The sequence below is a fragment of the Triturus cristatus genome, chromosome 8 (genome assembly GCF_964204655.1).
Source record: "Triturus cristatus chromosome 8, aTriCri1.1, whole genome shotgun sequence".
Classification (NCBI taxonomy): domain Eukaryota; kingdom Metazoa; phylum Chordata; class Amphibia; order Caudata; family Salamandridae; genus Triturus; species Triturus cristatus.
The window spans coordinates 1,642,470,618-1,642,492,286 of record NC_140591.1 but is presented as its reverse complement, the minus strand read 5'-3'; the positions used below and the strand labels follow the sequence as shown (position 1 = coordinate 1,642,492,286).

Here is a 21,669-nt window from a genome sequence, read left to right as displayed (position 1 = left end):
CCACTCCGGTTCATGCCTTCTTGCCCGCCCGCAGTCCTGTTTCCAATGCAATAGGTTTCGCGTAAATGCGAGTCCTGTTGCATTGCAAATGCTTGTTTTACTACTTCAGAACTTCGCTTTTGCTCATGGTGGCAAGTTCCCTTTGTACCTCAAGTAAGCAGGAGTCACAGATGTGTGAAAAGTAGGCTACAGGTTGAAGGGTGCGTGCCCCCTACTCGCACAAATTGAAAGTGACAGACATCTTGCACTGCCACTAATTTGCCTCCACGTTAAAAAAGCTTCTGGAGGGCCTGATTGGTTTGAAAACGTTTCAGCCTGGCTCCGTCTCCAGGGACTATTGGAGTTATGTGTGGGAGAAATGGTTAATTGTAGCAAATCCTTGAAGGAAAACACACAGAGGCCCATTTCCCCCGTTCGAGAATAGCGCAAGGCTGACAGAGGTCTCGGGGGGTCAAGCCCACTGAAATGAGGTGAAATCGGTGCCCATTCTTCTGAGCACAACTCTCCTTAGTCTGCGCCCACTATAGAGGTGTTCTGCGTGCCTTTGAGGGCTAATAAGACCCTCTGCAGTATCTACTCAAAAACCCAATTAGCGAAGAATGTCGCCAGAGTCTTCACTTTAATTTCACTTGAATTAGCCCTACTCCTAAAAACTGCTCACCCGGAAATGTTCATCTACTGTTTATTTTCTTAATATAATGGAGAAAGTGGCTTCTTATATTGTTTTCTTACTGATGCGCTGTAAGTTTCCTAACTATGTTTCAGCGCCTGGCAAGGGAGTGGTCAGCGCTATATAAATGCAATTTGTGCCGGCTGTTGTCTTTTTTTTCGCACACACCCGTACCTCAGTTTCAAATTCACCACATCACTGTACAATGGAAGAGGTAGGTTTGCTCACCAATTCGCACACACAACTGCTACAGCAGGAGCAGAGGTGCCCAAGATTTTTTTGGTGTGCACTATCGTCGCGACCCCCTTCCCACCCCCACCCCGAGCATACCAGCAGGTTTTATACCTAGCCAACATACATGGCAGCCTACATGGCAGCCTAGACTAGGACCATTACAAACAATAGATTTTTCAAGGTAAATGCAGATTTAAGATTTTTCTTTTTTTTTTACAAGTACCTATATTGTTGCAGCCACCCTCTTGCGGGATGTACCTGACGAGATTACTTTAACAAGCTATGTATTTTCAATGTTTATCAATTATTATTCAATCTCAAACTGTTCAACGTCGGCGACTCATATAAAAACGCCCTGAAGCAACATACTAACTACTTAAGCACTATTAGAAAGAAACAAATACATTATATCACAAATTTAATTTTGGAAAGAGCATGTCAGTTTTACTTTTCGTTTGCTGTAAGACAAGTTTCTGTTTCACACTTTTAATAAGGCGTCATATTGTTTCTTTGCTTGAAAACATTGATATAGTATGTACATTTTAGCAATTAAAAGCAATGCAGAGTGCATGTTACTTGTTATATGTATGTGATATGTTATATGTTATATGTCATATGTTGGGGAAAAAAAAGAAAATATTAATAAAAATCTACCGAAATAAAAAAAGAAAAAAAAGATGAGCTTCTTTTATTTGGTATGTTGCCCTCATCAGGAATTGTTTCCTAGATATAATTATTTTGGGTCTGGCCTTCAGGCATATTTATAGTTTACTAGTATCATGTAATGAAAAGAAAAATAAATCTATATACATAGAGGGGTTTTGGGTCTTCCCTTTTCATCCACTAGCCTGTTCATCTCCCTTTTGTTTTGCTTCTATCCAATACAGCATAGAGCCAGGAGCAGCGAGTCAGCCTACAATTGGCTCTTTCTCACTGAGTGTCAGTATTTTTTCCTGATCACATGTGCGTATCCACCTCATAAGAAGTGAACTCAGTTTTCAAGGTTGATGGGACAATACAATGCCGTTCTTCTGTTAATTCCTTGTCCATTTTAGGTCTTGCCTGAGATAGTGCATGGCTGTTACTTGTAAAACAGTTTGCTAGCTTACAGTGGGCTTAGAGCCTCACCCCCCCATTTTCCCACTGGTTGGCTTCATCAAAACTTATTTCCTTGATGTCCTTTGGTCATTGCATGCCGGCTTTATTTCCCCTTCATGCATTTGTTCCTCCCCTGGAGTATGGCCAACGTACTTGTGTCCTTCCACTGTTCATGCTTTCAGAGCAACATTTTTGTTTTAGTTTGAAGCACACCACCAGACTGCATGTATTTGTGGGCCTTTCTACTCCCCTCCTACTCTATCTCCTTGTGTTGTTGCTTTCCCTCTCCATGGTTTTGCTTGCCCCATCCGGTGCATCTTTGTGTTATTTCTTACCCACTCACCCTTCCCCACTCTGTGTGTTGCTTGCCCCTGCCCGTCATTTTTCGTGTTGTTGCTTGCGCCTCCTACCCCTCCTGTTGCACTCAGTTCCTTTGCTTGACCCAGTCACGCTCCATCACATTGTTTGCCCTCTTCCACCCCACTCCATCCTGTTGCTTGCCCCTCACACTCTGCATTGTTGCTTACCCCTCCTGCTCCATCCTCTGTTGTTTGCCCCAACTCTATCCTGCATTGTTGCTTGCCCCCTCCCACTCTCCCGCCCAATCCCATGTTGTTGCTTGTCCTCTCCTGCCTCATCCTCCTGTTGTTACTTAGCCCCTTCCACCTCGTCAGACGTTGTTGCTTGCTCGCTCCCACCCACCCCATTTTGTTACTTACCACCCTCCTGTCCTATCCCCAGTTGTTGCTTTGCCCCTCCCACCCCATCCTACATTGTTGCTTGCCCGCTTCCACCCCATCCCATGTTGTTGTTTGCTTCCTCCCACTCTCATATCCTCCTGTCCCACCAGCAAAAACAATATATTTAATCTGCATAATCTTTTGGCGTTGCCAATGTTTTTAGCCCTTTTACACAGCTGGTGTACAGCATTGCCGAAGGTTTTTTATTAAAACAAATTACTATGACACGGGCAACGCTTGCTGCTGTGGAGGGTGTTTTTCAAATATCGGTGGCAGGAGCCTTAACACCCTCCATGTTGCACGCCCTCCCCCCTCTGAGGTGCCTCCCAACAGCAATAAAAAAAGCGATATGATGCAGCCAGCATGGAATTCATCCCCCTGCTTTAAAAGAAATAATAATTGAGCCATGCTGCACTGTTGTGCAATATGACTAAAAACATTGACAAAGCCAATAGCTTGCATAGGGGAGATCTATTAGATTTGTTGGTGATTTGTTTTTTTTAGGTCAAGCCTGGGCAGCTCAGGCGCTGCTCTGTGAGGCATGCTGTATTTATGTATGGCAGAGAAGCTCCGCCCATTTCCCGGCCACCTGTTCAATTTGTTCCTGTTACTGTCCTTGCGAAATCATTGCCTTCCATTTGTGAATAGGCTTAGGATTCCCTCCTTGGTACCGCCTTGTCTGCATTTGTAACCTCCAATAATGACTGGACTTTTTACTTGAGTTGTTACATGGCCTGCTTTCTAAGCTGGTGAGCACTATTTTCTTTAATCATCTTCCCCTATTTCACACCTATTTAATTAACAGCGCGGGACACTTTAACTTTAGCGGCCACACTTTTCCAATTATTTAATTAACGTGGGCCGCTTTCACTTTAGAGGCCACTCCTCAAAACCTTTTAATACATTTTTTTCCCGCTTTGTGTGAAAGCGCACCATACGCATGTTCACTTTAATATTGGCTGCGTCCCTTTGCTTTAGACGCTGCTCACCGTAACCTGAATGCAGTGAGCAGTGTCTAAAGAAAGGGGCACGGCCACCATACAAGCATATCACTGGAAAATGTGATTCTTACTGTAGCTAAGACATACTCTTTGCTTTCAGTTTCTATAAGCTCAAAACATAGTTTAAACTCACAGGGATGATAAAAAAGCTTTTTCAATGCAATAGGTCTTGCATTTGCTAGAGTTTGAGCTATTGGCATTAAAAATGACAATGCATTTTATATATGTGTTGCTTTAAATAACATAAATATTAGGCATTGTCATTTACAATGCCAATAGCTTAAACGCTTGGAAATGTGAGACCTGTTGCATTGAAAATGCTTGTTTAAGGACTATTCAATTTTTCCCCGTACTCACCCTTTGCCATATATGTCTCATATGTCATAGGCAAAACACAAGCAATACGTTTTTCAAGAATGATTCCATTTCCCCCTAGCCCCCTTCGTGTCTCATAGGCCGTAGAGGCACATACATTAACCTTTTCATTCTGTACATTATTGAAATGTTATGTCAATGCATTGTTTTGGAATAGACAGTCACGCTATTTTAATTATTTCTGATGACCTCACTAAATTATATTGTCTGCAGATTCAAACTGGAAATGCCATGTCCCCCTGAATTTATTTCTTGTTTGCTTTCGGGTGCACAACAATAGACATCACACACAGTACAGTCAGACAAAAGGCAGGCAGTGACACCACCTTGTTATGTTTCTTACAGGTACCTCGATATAGGCTCAGGTAGGAACCAAAACTTTCATCTATATATATGAAGACCAAGACGGGGTCCCACAGTCTTTCACTTCAGGTAATGGGGTTGGCTTCAGCATAGGGAGATTCTTGGCTCGACACCTACATAAATTCTAGGTATACGTAGGTACATCTAGTTAGTGTTGCATCATAGGAGTACCCTTTATTACTGTATTAATTGTTTTAGCACTATGGTAGGAATCTACCATTCTTTTACTCTGTTGCTGCTTATAATCATTTATATCTGTTTCAGTCTTATGGTTGTCTCAGCACACCTATTTTACACTAGAATGACGCTGGTTCAATAAATGCTCATTGAAAACATCTACACCGTTTATTCTGTGCATCTCTCTGAGAAAAAGTAATCATAAGTGACTGAGCAAAAAGTAATGTACTGTGTCCAGGATCCCTGATGGGACAGAGTTGTCATGTTCGATAGTTGCCTAGAACTATTCTCTCCGTGGTAAGAGAAGTTAACAGTGGCACTGTGAGCTAGCTGGTATACAGGTGAACATGCCCTGTGGGGATGTCTGGAATCAGTCTTGACAGCAATCCCAAAGTCTATGTTGTCTAAATGCGCATATCCTATATGGGTTTATAGGAACTACACAACATAGTCCCCCCAAAGTTGGTTTGGTACTTTTTTGAGGGTCAAATCTGGGTAGTTCAGTCATGCTGTTCTCAGGGACACTTTATCCAGAGACATCTGGAGTCGGAAGGGATCAACCTGCCGCAGTCGAGTAGGCATAGCCTATGTATTGGCTGTAGGTTTATTCAAGCATTAAAGACAAACAGTTCCCTATTGTGCATAAAACCTTATCTCAGTTTCCTTGAAAAAAATGTTTTCTTCCCCTCTCTCCAATAATGGCTGATGAAGACGCCGCTGCTCCAGCACAACATGCAAACACAGTAGAGGAAAGAGAGCAGGAAGGTGAAATGAACATTTCAGAAAATGTCTGAACTTCCCTTACTTTAAAATTAGCAGACTATGGAGTCACAGCTATGGGTGGGACAGTAACTTTCATGATTGAGACACACAAGTTAAATAGAACAGAGGTATTCCCCTCTTGGGTTAAATTCCCACCAGCAGATGCACTCACAAATACATTTCATTCTTACACTGAAGATGAAACGCCAAATGAATATTGTCTGTATAAGGACATTGAAGCTCCGTTCACCTACCAGGAGCACATAAACTGGTTTAGAGGCACCCTCCCGCATACAAAAGAAAAAGTGAGGCTAGGTCTGCTCGGAAGAGATAGAGTCATTTGGTCAGTCCTAGCGGCTTACACACTGTATCCAGACATTTGCACAATGCCAGTAGCAGACTTACGTCCACTTCACAAAGAGATAATAAAACTTTACAGAAACCTGACATATTTCATGATGAGAACACACTTTAGCCAAAAAAGGCTACACCTACAGGATAAATTCAGGGATCTACAATTAAAATAACTCCACAAACGCTACACGCAGTTGTGGGTAAAATGCCCACTAGACGTGAGCAAATGCCATTCTAGATAAATCAGAAAATAATTCAGTTAGTTTTCCCACACAAGAGAAACACAGAATGCTAACACTCTGCTTGCCAATAGGGATAGCTCCACAGATAGAGGATTGTAACTCTTGCAGTACAGTTTTCGCTGCCATATATACCAGAGCTCATAGTATCCCTTCAATAGCAGTAATACCAGATGTATTAAGACAGATACAGAATGAGTATGGAGCAGAGCATGCTCTGAACTTAGGGATGAAATCGTTAGGAAATGTTCCCCAGGTATCAACTATTATATACATAAAAGGGGAGGCAACAGCAGAGGCAATATGCCAACGCCTGAGGAATTCACTCCTTTACAACAGGAGTGTGAATTACCTAAAATTATTGAATATACCTATGCAGAATTAGGTAGGGATAGTTTAGGAGCTAGAGCAACAAAACCTCAACTCATGGGCGGTACTGAAAAAGATAACACCAAGCAAGCACCTGATTCTTCCAAAAAGAAATGGGGTAATAAAAAATAAAAGAATAGAGAAAATAGGTCACAATCCAGGGGTGGCTCTCCTAAACAGGAGCCTTCCGAAAGGAGGTACAACCTTAGGAATAGAGATAACATAAAAAAACCTGACAGGTATCAGAAAACTGATGCACGTTCCTCTCGTTCTATTCAGGGTTCATCAAAAAACTCAGAGAGGGAAGGACAGTCAGAACACAGACTAGAAGAGCGTACAAAGTCCAGAGACACGCAAAGCGCTTCAGACTATACTTCCAAAAAAGAAGAGAAACCAAAATCAAAACCTCAATTTAAAAAGAAGAAAGTAGCAGGTCTAGAAGTCAAACATGTGGGGTAAAGAAACATACTGAAACAAGATCTATACTATTTAAACACTACACATACAACAGGCCTAGCTCTGTGTAATAACAGTGCATATAGAGTAAGTATGTACATATGACCCAATTCAGTTCTTTTTGGTACAATGTTAAATGATATTCTTTTGGTTGTTTACCATACATTATTTCTTATTTTTTCTTCTTTTTTTACTGTTTTGATATTTTCAATGATTATTTTAGCATACATGTATTTCATTATTTATAATTCACAACCACATATGTACATAATACATACACAAATTATATATATCACAGACAATACATTATAGTGCTATACAAAAATTCAAGTATAAAACTAGGAGAGGAAGTTCCTTGGTTGGTAAATAATTTCAATAGCTGGCGGTCGATTAGAACACGACGCCCGTTTCGGCGTTTTATGCCTTTGTCAGGGAAACCATCTCTACATATATTCTACAATAAAGTACACAATAAACATATTAAAAAACAAGTAACAGCACTCTAGGCCTGAAAATCAGATATTGATACAATTGTGAACACTATGAGGGTTATATACTACATAGGTCATTACATATATGTTTATATCTACTGTTTCAGATAAATGCGTGTGGGAAACAAATAAAATATATATAGCTGAGAACACCATCTAGAACCCCGTCAAGGTGCTGTGACATAATCTTTGAGTAAGTATAAATAGCAAAATTGACAACTAAGATACGCATGAAGGCCACTCGGTAGCCCTCACTAAAGACTACTCTCTAGTTCTTATCTCATCCCTTTTCAGTCTTGCAGATAAACTATCAGACATACGCGGATAACTATCCCCAACTTGTACCAATTTCTAAGATACTTTAACACAGACTATTGAGATATAATTTAATATAATGTATATTATAACAAATAATGTTCCAATTCATCCTTTTAGATCAAGCTACCTTTAGGCGGTACCCATCTCATCAATATTCGGCCTTTGATAACCAGCAGATCTTAATAGTCAGGTACATAACAAGACAATAGGTCCATTGATAATCCTAAAAAAACGGTTTGTGTTTTGAACAACAAAATAGGGGCCGATTCCCAATCCTGGAAAAACCGGGTACGAACCGTCGGAGCGTTTTCTCCGTCCGACTCGTACGCAGGAAAAACACCCTACAAACTTGCAAGTACGAATCGTATGGAATCACCTTTTCCGTACGAATCGGAAAAAACACCGACACCGACCGACTGTAAAAATACGTACCAATGTGATCCGGGACAGCGCCGACGTGACGTCGGGACGCATTCAGTCTGCGTTTCACGAACCAGGAAGTATGATTGGTACCAACAGCAGTCCGGACGGCAATATTTGTACGGCACCCAAAAAGTGCCGGAAAAGCGAAGTACGTCACGATGCGAGCGGAATTGGGGGCCCGGTACACGCGGTACTCCCCCCCAGCCCTGTAAGTATGCGCCGAACCCCCCCAGCCCCCGTATGTACGCGCCGTACCCCCACCCCACCAGTGTATGTACGGTGCGTACCCCCACCAGTGTATGTACGGTGCGTACCCCCACCAGTGTATGTACGGAGCGTACCCCCACCCCACCAGTGTATGTACGGTGTGTACCCCCACCCCACCAGTGTATGTACGGAGCGTACCCCCACCCCACCAGTGTATGTACGGAGCGTACCCCCACACCACCAGTGTATGTACGGTGCGGACCCCCAGCGCATAGCACTGTTGTGGATCGTTGCACGACACCCTCTCACCCGCCTGCACCCTTGGTGCGGTACACTGCTCACCTGGCCATCAACACCCCCCCCATCTACTAGTCAGATGCTGCACCAGGCACTATGACATCATTCGTGGCATGTGTACGCCATGTATCAATGATGTACTGGTGCCCTAGGGGTAGGCGTGGTACGACCCTTACCCACGCTCTGGAGGCCTGGATACGGCCCATTGACAGGCCTCGTGCGCCTGTCCACAGATATCATTGACAAACTACCCTCATCAGATAGTTGTACCAAAACACACAGGCACTGGCCACTGTGAGTTTGCACAAGCACAATTGGGTCACCCTGTACAGTGGACACATGTAGCACAGTTTACGTAATTACAAAAGAGGCCAGGGTACAATGCCACAGAGCCCAACCTATGCTGAAGACACAGAGAATGTCCACATTGTTGGATGACACACATGATACCTAGGAAAAGGTGCCCCAGGGGACTGTAGTGGCCACACTCCTCCATGCTCCTGGATGGATATGACTGCAACAGAAGCGACCGTCCCTGCACTATGCATCTCTCTCACTCATGCACATCATGTCAGGAGGCACAACATCGGAGATGCATGCTGTAAGGCAGTACACTTTTAAGACACACTCCTATGTCGGGAATCGGCATAAGTGCCAACTAACATGGACCACACAATGACTGAACTGGACAGGGCACAGGCAGGGTCCCAAAACCTGTTACACACCACCCCAACACATGATGCTGCAAGCAGTGGGCACGTGGATAAACTGGCAGGCTAGATAACCTTTTGCAAGAGTGACTACCCACAGACCACGGTACACATGTCAAGGATGGGAAGGGAAGAAAAACAGCACCGCTTTACTCTGGGGAGCAGGATCTGCACTGCACATTGAAACCCTGGCAGTGCATCCATGCAACTGCGCACTTCCAAAAGCTGGGGACACACAACACAAACACATGTACCTACCCCCTTCCTGCTGCTGCTTCTCCTGTAGGCGCCTATCCAGGTCAGGGAAGGCCACCGCCAGCACACGCTTCTGGATGTGGGTCAGGCGCCGGCGCCCACGGTTCTTATGGCTCTCAGGTGAGTCCCCTAGCAGGACCCGTGCAATCCTCTTCGTCCAGCACCGGATATCCTGCCAGCGTTTCCTCACCTGGGCTAGGTGCCGCTTCCGACCCTCCACCGACCTCACGGCACTGACGGCTTGCTTCCAGATCTCACCCTTGGCATGGACGCCTACCTGTGAGGATGCAAAAGTGAGAATACATCAATACACATGATATATGTCACAGAGACACACATAATAACAATTTAGCAGTTTTGAAGAGGGCATAGTATGCATCCAACTCATTGCACCTTTGTCATAGGCGCATTATCCTCTGGGGAAGGGCAAATGCAGTACGTGGCATTGAAAGTACACAGGTGGCATGAGGGCTACGACACAATCAATGATCCAGGATCACACTGTGTTTCACAAGCTACACCAGGATTATGTACAGCACCTCAAAGCACTCACATGCCCCAGGCCACTGACGCTACCTCAGCAGAGTACACAGACACACACAGGCACAGGACATTCACCTGCCATTGGCAACAGCAGGTACAAACCACACTCTGCACATGCGCCACTAGACTGGGTGGTGTCACAGGTGTGGAGCTGGCTCAGCACGGCAGACACACAGCACAGCTCCCTGCTAACATCAGATGGCTAGGGTTCATGCATCCCTTATGCAGCTGGGGTGCAACACTCCACATATACACTCACCCACATGCCAGGGGACTCACACACACACCATTGTCCAGGGGAAAAACACATCATTTGGACACTCTCACCACAGGTACACTACAGTCACACACATCTGTGGGTACAGTCACCTGTCACACTGGGGGGACCACAGAATCACAACAGGACTGTAGAAACAACATTCCCATGAGGATTAGGCAGGCTGAATGTGGCATGCACCATGCAGTGATTGTCACAGTAAACACTATGCAAGTGATGAGTGCAGACATGCACTACAGCATTGCCTGCATGGGAGACATGAGGCATCCCCCCCCTGGGACCCACTCTAAATAACATTGCATGTCAGTCACACCTGGACACAATGCCAGAAGTCACAGCCACTAAAAAGAGACACAGTCTAAGCTAGTGGACTCAGCACTCACCTGCTCCCCTGGTCGACCATACAGCATGGTGTACTGTGGGAGGATCACATCCAGCAATGCAACATTCTCCTCCAGGGTGAATGGCTGGGCCCTCTCCACAGACCTGGACATGGTGCCAGAGGAATCACGAGCAGCAGCAGTGTTGTGGAATGAAAGGTTGTGCAGGCAAGTGCTCTCTCATGGGTCCTGGCAGCCTTATATCTGCCTTTCTGGGCTGTTTCATTTACAGGAGTACATTTGCATCCTGCATTTCCTCCAATCCCTTCAAACGTGCCCCAGTGACTGCCTTTGCATGTTTTAAAAATTGAGCATGATGTCAAGTCAACAACCACTTTGCAACAAAGTATATGTCTCCAACCGACTATTGCTGGCCACCTGATGCAAAATTTAAACTTGAAACTGGGTCTCCATGACAACCAGCATGCATTTAGGCCCTTAGACTTGTCCCTCATGTGTCCCCAATGTAATTGCATGAGTCACACACAGGTACGGTGCGTTCCACGGCCCTAGGGCAACACTACTCCAGTGATACGGACCGTACACGTGTGTACGGTCCCTTACACTATGGGCCTGCTTGCGTATGCGTACGCCATGGTGATACGGACCGTACACGCGTGTACGGTCCCTAACACTATGGGCCTGCTCGCGTATGCGTACGCCATGGTTATACGGACCGTACACGCGTTTACGGTCCGTATAACTATGGCGTACGCCTACGGCAGTACTCCCATTGTGATAGGGACCCTACACAAGCGTGTACGGTCCAAATAACTATGGCGTACGCCTACGGCAGCACTCCCATTGTGATAGGGACCCTTCACACGCACACAGAGCGTATGTACGATGCGTATCACACCTTACACTGGTGACAGGCAGCACACAGAAAGGAATTGAGCTGTCATACTTGGCCAAGGCTGCACATCAAGGCATTATCTGTGCAGTTCTACATGTGTGTGGCATATGTGTCTCAGGCTGTGATGTGGCACATGACTCCTGAGGTGTGACGCCTAAAGATGTGTGATGACCTGTGTACACATGTCATGTGTGATGGTGCACAATTTCCACACATCCACTTCACTCCTTTGACATGTGTGCATGTAGTACAGACTTGTTGCGCAATGCGTCACAGGCATGGCACAGTCACCAACAGCCGCAACTGTCCCCTGATGGCAGGTACATGGATAATTACACCTGACATGTGACTACCCGTGTTGCAAGATGTGACTATGTCATGTGTGTGACATGTGTTCCCATAAGGGTGATTTCTATGCCATGGGAGGGATGCCCCATGTAATTGGGTCCATAGATGGTACACATGTGGCTTTGGTACCACCACAGGCACAGGAGGTAGCGTATAGGAACCGCAAGCATTACCACTCCATTAATGCCCTTGTGGTGTGTCTTGCCAACATGGTGATTACCCATGTCTGTGCTCGTTTTCCAGGATCAGCACACGATGCCTACATCATGAGACGTAGCAGGGTGCCTGAAATGATGCTACAGCTGCGCAACGAACGAACATGTATTGTTGGTGGGTATACTCTGTCAGTCCTGTATTTAGCGTCATCTTCATGTCTTCCTGCTTCTCCTGACCCACTTTTGTCCATGATGTTTCCATGTAGGGGACGCTGGCTATCCCAACATGCCATGGCTGATCACGCCTCTCCGCAACCCAAGCACGGCTGCCGAGCACCGCTACAAAAACGCACATGGGTGGACCAGGCAAGTGATAGAGAGGACGTTTGGCCTCCTGAAGAGCCGATTCCGGTGCCTACACAAAACCGGCGGCGCACTCCCATATGCACCGGTGAAGGTCTGCAAAATCTTCATCGTGTGCTGCATGCTGCCCAACATGGCAGTGGAGAAAGCTGTGCCACTCATCCTGGACCAGGATGAGCAGGACCATCCACCCGTGGAGGATGAAGGCCTTGGTGATGAGGCAAGTGATGTGGAGGAGGAGGAGGAAGAGGACATCCGGAGTGGGCTCATACGCAACTTCTTTGCTTAGTGGTAAGTTCCAGTGTCTGAGTGTGCATGCATTGGGCCTTGTGTGGCATGTGTTGCAATGTGTGTGTCCATCTGCATGTATGCTAAGTGGGTCAGAGGTGTGTTTGGATGTGTCACTTGAGTGATGGTGCAATAGAAGGATGTTTTTCCTGAGTCATCATTGTCACCTAGCATGTTGTCAACCTTATACGTGTCGAGTACATGCGCATGCATGCGGATGGGCTTCTTTTGGATGACTTCTTGTGTGTCTCTCATCCCCAGGTATTTGCGCATGCTGTCTGCTGGTGGCATTGTTGTGGTCCTGCTATTCCTCATGAACACAGCAACGTGTGATGACGCAGCGTAACATGCACGGACAAGTTTGTACATCTCCTCTTCGGGTGTGGTATTTTTCTTGAATGTGTGTGCACTGCTCCTGTTCATGTTTGTTTACTTTGCATACATGCACAATCACCATGGGCCACATGACATGGAGCTGGAGTCACCTGAATTGATGGTCAGACTTGGTGACAGTTATCTGTATTGGGATAGTGGATTGTGATGAAGGCATCAATGTGTGTAACACTGCCCTCGGAAACATACGGGTTGCCCCGGGTTGACATGTTGTGGTACTTCCCCATTAGAGGTTCAATGGTGTATAGCAGCCAATCCGTGAGCAGCAGGGTGTGTTTAGCTGTAACCCGTCACTTGGGTGCCAGTTCTATGGATTTTTAGCATCTGTGGTGCAAAGGGGGGTGCCAGTGTCGGTCACACATGTTCAGCCACATGACCTGTGTATGTGTTAACAGAGATGCATTTGCATTCCGACACACATGACTAATAAAGGTGTCCCTCTGCCTCCAAGGTGCCTCATCTCTGTCAATATGGTCTGTTGCCACTGTGCATGCCGCATGTCTGGCATAGTTATCAGAGATAGTGCCTATGAGTCTATGTGTAGAGTAGCAACATGCAAGCAGTTTGTCAGGGCTTAGAATCAGTATAGTGCATGATGTTCATGTCTGCGTAGGTATTGTGGCATGTCAGTCTCCACGACGGCCACTGTGCTGCATGTGCATCCATTGTGTGTGTGTGTGTGTGTGCCATGTCTAACGAGACATTCCTTGCTTAACATACACCTTTTGCATTGTTCCTTCTTTACATCCATGTCTTTGTGTGCAACTTGTGCCATTCTTTTCTTCACATGGCGCATGCTGCTGCAGGCACTGCAGCTAGGGCACACAGTGACCACGCACACAAGCAGGTGTTCATCATGGATTCCTTGCTCACATGTGCTATGCTGATCAGCAGCATCTGTGCCTCATGCTGCAGCACACTCTGCATTATGCACAAGATCCCCAGTTCCATCCACCGCAAGGCAAGACAGACCATCCCCCAGGTCAACTACAACATCCGTGTCTAATCCTAACCTGCACACTACGGACATGTACGTTACAACTCCCAAGATACTTGTCCACATCCAGGGTGCATCTGCACAGCTCTGCTTCTATATCCGGCGACCAAGCCACATCAACGTCCAACCGACATGGTGGGAATGGATCACTGACAGCTGCAGGATGGCCTTCTCAATCCTCGCACACACTCAGGATGCAGGCCACGACAACAACACAACCTTGTGGCACTGTCATCCAAGACCCCATTGTGCCATCTCCGTGCATCCAACCTTGGCCTGGCCAACATTCTCCACATCCACCTGACCCAAGCATGCAGGACATGGTTCTGCCACCTGTCTACACATACCTGGGAGTATCACCCCAGGACACTCCATATGATCCCTGACCTCTGCGCAAGACTGTTGTTCTTCTCAATATGTCTGTCGGCACAGTTGTGCCGAAACCCCCGCAGCTGGTTGGGCCCATCACGCGTGAGTATGGTGCTCCAGGTCTGTTTTGGATGATACATTGTGAGCCATGTGTGTCCTGTGCCAGACTCAGACCCCAGGGTATGGATGGTTGTAGTTATTTAACAACTCAGCCATGGTTAGACTTTACGACACACACATGTGATGGAATAATGCAAAATGACGGAATCTTCTCTTGATTGTGATGATTTTTATTAGTGGTGGGGTACGTGTTGGGGGGGATGACAAGAGCTGCTTTCCGGGTGTGTAGAATCCAAAGTTCACTGGGGGAGTTGGTGTTCTTGCCATAGGAAATCATCAGAGTCCATGCCACGGTGTTTGTCAACATTGGTCAGACAGTGACCAGCAAGTCCATGTGGCAGAGAATGTCATTTGATGATGTGCTGCTGTTGGGCCAGAGGGCCAAGTGCCAGGCCAGGTGACCTGGGAGATGGTGATGTGGCGCTGACTCTCACGGTCTTTTGCGTGGACGACCCACCTTCCTGCGGGGACCCTCAGAAGCAGGCCGTGACGATGCTTGTGATGCTCCGTCGGATGATTCCTCCTCCCCCTGATCCCTCCCTGTGGCTGGTGGTGATGTTCGCCTGGTGGCACAGGGAGGGTTGCCCATATTGTCAGCAATCCGACAGAGTGAATGGTTCATGTCCGTGTGCACCGCCAGGAGCTCAGCCAGTCTTGCCTCCATCCGTCCTTGGTCTCGCTGTTGACTGGCATATTGCTCGGCCTGCATGTTCTTTAACTCGTTGAGGGCCTCCACTCCTGGCTGATGCCCCTGGTGTCAAGCCGGTATGTGTCCAGGATGTTTCTGACGTGTGACATTACCGGTTTCTGAGCTAACTGGTCAGGTTCGCGCCTCCGCCGTCCTCCACTCCCACCACCCCTGCCCACTTGCGCCTGGCCTGCGGTTGTGAGCACATCAGGTCTCCGGGACCCCTGAGGGATGGCATTTGCGGTGTCGCCTGCCTCCTCCTGGGTGGCCGGAATACCTTGTCCCTCCAGGTCAGACTGGCTGCGTTGTTGTGTGCGGGCAGGGCTCCTGGCTGTATCCTGGGATGTGGCAGGCATGGGGGTGGTGGTTGGCACAGTTGTACCTGACGCAGGTGCTGCAGTGGCTTGGGCACCAGAGGGGCCAGGTTGGTCGGGGTCATCCACGGAGTGGTGAGAGTTGTCGCTGCCGGTGGGATCCTCTTCACGCGGAGCCTGGTCCTGCGATTCTTCCCCCCCAGTGTTGGGGGGGATCGACCACGTTGACCTGTGTAAGGGAGGGACAATGTTAATTGTGTTACATGCGACATCCATGTTTAATTCATATTACAGTTGGCACAGTTCCTCTGGGTAGTTGGATATGTGTAGCATTCCTCTCACTGTGCACTTGTGCATGTGTATGTCCCTTGGCCACAGCTTTCAACACTTTACCTATGTGTGACACACTCTTAGTTGATGCATATTTTAGGAACACAGTCAGCAGTGTAGTGATCGGGCGTAGCGAGCCATGCAGAGGCGCATTCCATGTTGCACTGTACGTTGCCAAATGTTTTTTCCATACCATTGGAGAGGGCAGGTAGGTAACTTAAGCATTTGTGACTGGGATCTTACAAACACAGTGAGTGGGTCTACTGGGTGTGAGGTTAGGTTTGTGCCTGCAGCACGGATCGACTCGTGCACAGATTGACACATGGCCCAGTGTTTAGCAAAGTGATAAGGGGGGGTTGACGCACTGCCAAACCTTGTCTACATGCACACAGTCCACCGGCTGACGAGCGGACATGGCCACACCACCCAAGGAGGATTTGGTCTCCCTCTGTCTCCCTTTCTCCCTCCCTCTGTCAGCCTCCTCCCTCTGTCCGTCTCCCTCTGTCCCCCTCTGGCTCCCTCTGACTCCCTCTCTCCCTCCCTCTGTCAGCCTCCTCCCTCTGTCCGTCTCCCTCTGTCTCCCTCTGGCTCCCTCTCTCCCTCCCTGTGTCAGCCTCCTCCCTCTGTCCGTCTCCCTCTGTCTCCCTCTCTCCCTCCCTGTGTCAGCCTCCTCCCTCTGTCTCCCTTTCTACCTCCCGCTGTCATCCTCCTCCCTCTGTCTCCCTTTCTCCCTCCCTCTGTCACCCTCCTCCCTCTGTCTGTCTCCCTCTGTCCCCCTCTGTCTCCCTCCCTCTCTCACCCCCTCTCCCTCCCTCTGTCTGTCACCCTCTGTCACCTCAGCCCAGCTTCCTGGGCACACACAGTTTGCAGGTCTTTCAAAGGCCATTGGCTTGTTCATGTGGCTTTGTTTCTAATCTCCAGGCACCCATTGGGCGGAGTGTCTGAGTCTGCGCTGCTGGTGTGGCGGTGTGTGCTGACATTCTTTGAGAGTGATGCCTCTTCATTAGCTGCTGTTATGTGCAACTTGTGCCGTCATACCCATGTCATCCTGCAACTCAGACACCATTTTCAGGCGACACAGTACTGTGTGGGGTCACACTGTTTGTATGTCTCTGCCCTAGGCCATATGAGCGGAGGGCATTGTTATCTGCTTCTGAGTTGCTCAATGTTAATTTTGAGGCCCACCCTCCCGGCATCCGGGACTTCGTGTGTTGTGTTGGTGTTTTTGTGGCCTGTGACTTGGCATGGCCTTGCTTGGTGCATGGGGCATGGAGCGGCTAGTGGCATGTGTGTGTTTTTGGAGTGTGGTTATGTCCGGTGTTGGCTTGGGGTGGTTGCGTGCATGATTTGAATTTTGGTTGTGGATGGCGTTCCCCCATGTGAGGTGAGTTGTTTGTGTACTCACCAGGCTCGGTGACTCCTTCTACTCCGTGTACTCCCAACGGCGGCAGCGTGGCCATCACCTTCTCCTCCCAGGGATGGTAGTGTACCGGTCTGCGGGGCGGCCCTCCTCCAGTGATGTTCCCCTGGTTGTGATCTTCGGTCATTTTGCGACGGACCGTCCTCCGCAGGTCGTACCACCTGGCTTGGCATTCATGCCTGGTCCTTCTGGTGGCCCCAACAGCATTCACCTTATTGACGATCCTCTGCCACATGGCTGATTTGTCGGCTATGCTGGTCTGTCTGACCAATGTTCCAAAGAGCCGTGGCTTGACTCTGATGATTTCGTCGACAAGGAACTCCAGCTCATCCTTTGTGAACTTTGGATTCTTGTTAGTGGGCATGATGTGGGGTGTGTGTGTGGATGGTTGTGGGTGTGTGAGTGTTGTTGTGAAGGTGTGTGTGTGAATGTGATAAGGGGGTGTTTGTGATGGTGGTTGTGTGAAGGGGTGCAAGTGTATGGTATATTGATGGTTGTAGTATGGTGCAGTGCATTGTCTCTGGGGTCTGGCAGTGGTGGTTCTGTTGCAAAGGATCATGGTTTGTGTGTGTTTGGGCTTTTTATTGGTCCATTGGTGGGTGTGGCTGTGTTTGTACTTTGGGTGGGTGTATTATAAGGAGTGGTTGTGTTTTGGGCCTCTGTTTAGCAGTTTGGCTGTTGCAGGTCAGTGTATGGGATGTATTTGGGCTTGTTGGACATGTTTGGTGGTGTTGGGCGATTGGAATTGACTCTCCTTGTGTTGTTTTGCTTTCTCCTGGTTCAGTACGTGTGTTTTTGGCATCTGTAAGGTGCGTACATCGGCCATGTTGTTGTTCAGTGCTGACCTTTGCTATGGCTTAGTACGACTCGTACATGCGCAATGTTGGGTGAGGGTGCTGGTGTAGGGGCCTGGGGTAGGGCGCGTACAGACACGGGCAGGGTGTTGGTCCGCACCGTCCATCGGTGGTGGGGTTTCGGCCCATACATACGGGGGTGGGGGTATGCTCCGTACATACACGGGTGGGGGTACGCTCTGTCCATACACGGGTGGGGGTAGGTGCCGTACATACACGGGTGGGGGTACGCACCGTACATACACTGGTGGGGTGGGGGTACGCACCGTACATACACTGGTGGGGGTATGCACCGTCCATACACAGGTGGGGGTCTGCACCGTACATACACTGGTGGGGGTCTGCACCGTACATACACTAATGGGGGTACGCTCCGTACATATGTTGGTGGGGGTACGCTCCGTCCATACACGGGTGGGGGTACGCACCGTACATACACTGGTGGGGTGGGGGTATGCACCGTACATACACTGGTGCGGGTACGCTCCGTACATATGGGGGTGGGGGTACGCTCCGTCCATACATGGGTGGGGGTACGCACCGTACATACACTGGTGGGGGTACGCTCCGTACCTACGGGGTGGGGGTACGCTCCGTACATACACTGGTGGGGGTACGCACCGTACATACACGGGTGGGAGTACGCTCCGTACATACACAGGTGGGGGTACGCTTCGTACATACACGGGTGGGGGTACGCTCCGTACATACACTGGTGGGGGTACGCACCGTACATACACTGGTGGGGGTCCGCACCGTACATACACTGGTGGGGGTATGCTCCATACATACAGGGGTGGGGGTATGCTCCGTACATACACTGGTGGGGGTACGCACCGTACATACACAGGTGGGGGTCCGCACCATACATACACTGGTGGGGGTCCGCACCGTACATACACTGGTGGGGGTATGCTCCGTACATACGGGGGTGGGGGTACGCTCCGTCCATACACGGGTGGGGGTACGCACCGTACATGCACTGGTGGGGTGGGGGTACGCACCGTACATACACTGGTGTGGGTACGCTCCGTGCATACGGGGGTGGGGGTACGCTCCGTCCATACACGGGTCGGGGTACGCACCGTACATACACTGGTGGGGGTACGCACCGTACATACACTGGTGGGGGTCCGCACCGTACATACACTGGTGGGGGTACGCTCCGTACATACGGGGGTGGGGGTACGCTCCGTCCATACACGGGTGGGGGTACGCACCGTACATACACTGGTGGGGTGGGGGTACGCACCGTACATACACTGGTGTGGGTATGCTCCGTACATATGGGGGTGGGGGTACGCTCCGTCCATACACTGGTGGGGGTACGCTTCGTACATACAGGGGTGGGGGATAGGCTCCGTACATACGGGGGCTGGGGGGGATGTTCGGCGCGTATGCGGGCACATGTCTCCATGGTTGCTATGGGAGTTCGCTCCGTACGGTGTTTTTTCCATATGGTTGTACAATCGGACGGACGGTACGGATCGTACTTGCGCGCTCGGACTTCATTTTTGAAATTCGTACGTACAATCGTCTGGGGACATGTCGGACACAATTTCCGACCCGAGGACGTATGGGGAACTGTTCCCAATGGCATTCGTATGTATTTTTTCCCATGCGAATCGTACTTGCCAGTTTGTACGGGACTTGTACGATTTGTACGGGAAAAAATCCTGATACGATTCGTACGGGGAAAATTTTTGACGGATCGGAATCGGCCCCTAAGTGTTCTACTGGTTTTAAAATATATGTAAACAATTTTTATATGTTAATAATGGCTTTTTAAGTCAATTTTGTGTTTTAGTACTGCAGCGGGTTGTGGGTTTATAGGGGAGTAGGGTGGGAAGTAATTTAATTATATGAAATTAATTATAAATTTTTAGGAATTATAAATTAATTTTTATTAATTTTTGCGTTTAAGTTCTGTAGCGGGTTGTGGGTTTATAGGGGAATAGGGTGGGAAGTAATTTAGGGGCCGATTCCGATCCTGGAAAATTTTTCCCCGTACGAATCGTATCCGGAATCGTACAAGTACCGTACAAACTGCCAAGTACGATCCGTATGGGAAAAAGTCCATACGAATCGCATTGGGAAAATTCCGCAACACGTCCTGGGGTCATAAAAAGTGTCCGACTCGTCCCTGGACGATTTTCCGTACGAATCGGAAAACTGAAGTCCGAGCGCGCAAGTACGATCCGTCCCGTGCGTCCGATAGTACAACCGTATGGAAAAATCACCGTACGGAGCGAACCTCTATAGCAAGCATGGAGACATGTGCCCGCATACGCGCCGAACCCCCCACCGCCGTCGTATGTACGTGCCGTACCCCCACCCCACCAGTGTATGTACGGTGCGTACCCCCACCAGTGTATGAACGGAGCGTACCCCCACCCGTGTATGTAAGGTGCGTACCCTCACCAGTGTATGTATGGAGCGTACCCCCACCCGTGTATGTACGGAGCGTACCCGCACCTGTGTATGTACGGAGCGTACCCCCACCCGTGTATGTACGGAGCGTACCCCCACCCGTGTATGTACGGTGCATACCCCCACCAGTGTATGTACGGAGCGTACCCCCACCCCCGTATGTACGGAGCGTACCCCCACCCGTGTATGTACGGTGCGTACCCCCACCAGTGTATGTACGGAGCGTACCCCCACCCCCGTATGTACGGAGCGTACCCCCACCAGTGTATGGACAGAGCGTACCCTCACCAGTGTATGTACGGTGCGGACCCCCACCAGTGTATGTACAGTGCGGACCCCCACCCGTGTATTGACGGTGCGTACCCCCACCAGTGTATGTACAGTGCGTACCCTCACCCCACCAGTGTATGTACGGTGCGTACCCCCACCCGTGTTTGTACGGTGCGTACCCCCACCCGTGTATGGACGGAGCGTACCCCCACCCGTGTATGTATGGAGCGTACCCCCACCCGTGTATGTACGGGCCGAAACCCCACCACCGATGGACGGTGCGGACCAACACCCTGCCCGTGTCTGTACGCGTCCTACCCCAGGCCCCTACACCAGCACCCTCACCCAACATCGCGCATGTACGAGTCGTACTAAGCCATAGCAAAGGTCAGCACTGAACAACAACATGGCCGATGTACGCACCTTACAGACACCAAAAACACACGTACTGAACCAGGAGAAAGCAAAACAACACAAGGAGAGTCAATTCCAATCACCCAACACCACTAAACATGTCCAACAAGCCCAAATACATCCAATACACTGACCTGCAACTGCCAAACTGCTAAACAGAGGCCCAAAACACAACCACTCCTTATAACACACCCACCCAAAGTTCAAACACAGCCATACCCACCAATGGACCAATAATAAGGCCAAACACACACAAACCATGATCCTTTGCAACAGAACCACCACTGCCAGACCCCACAGACAACGCACTGCACCATACTA

At 48.8% G+C, this 21,669-nt stretch overlaps 1 protein-coding gene across 1 annotated transcript in view; it reads right to left on the bottom strand.

The window, feature by feature from the left end:
* Window positions 1-21,669, bottom strand: part of LOC146808477 (transient receptor potential cation channel subfamily M member 2-like) — a 1,642,641-nt gene that overhangs the window by 696,988 nt on the left and 923,984 nt on the right. The window lies entirely within an intron of this gene.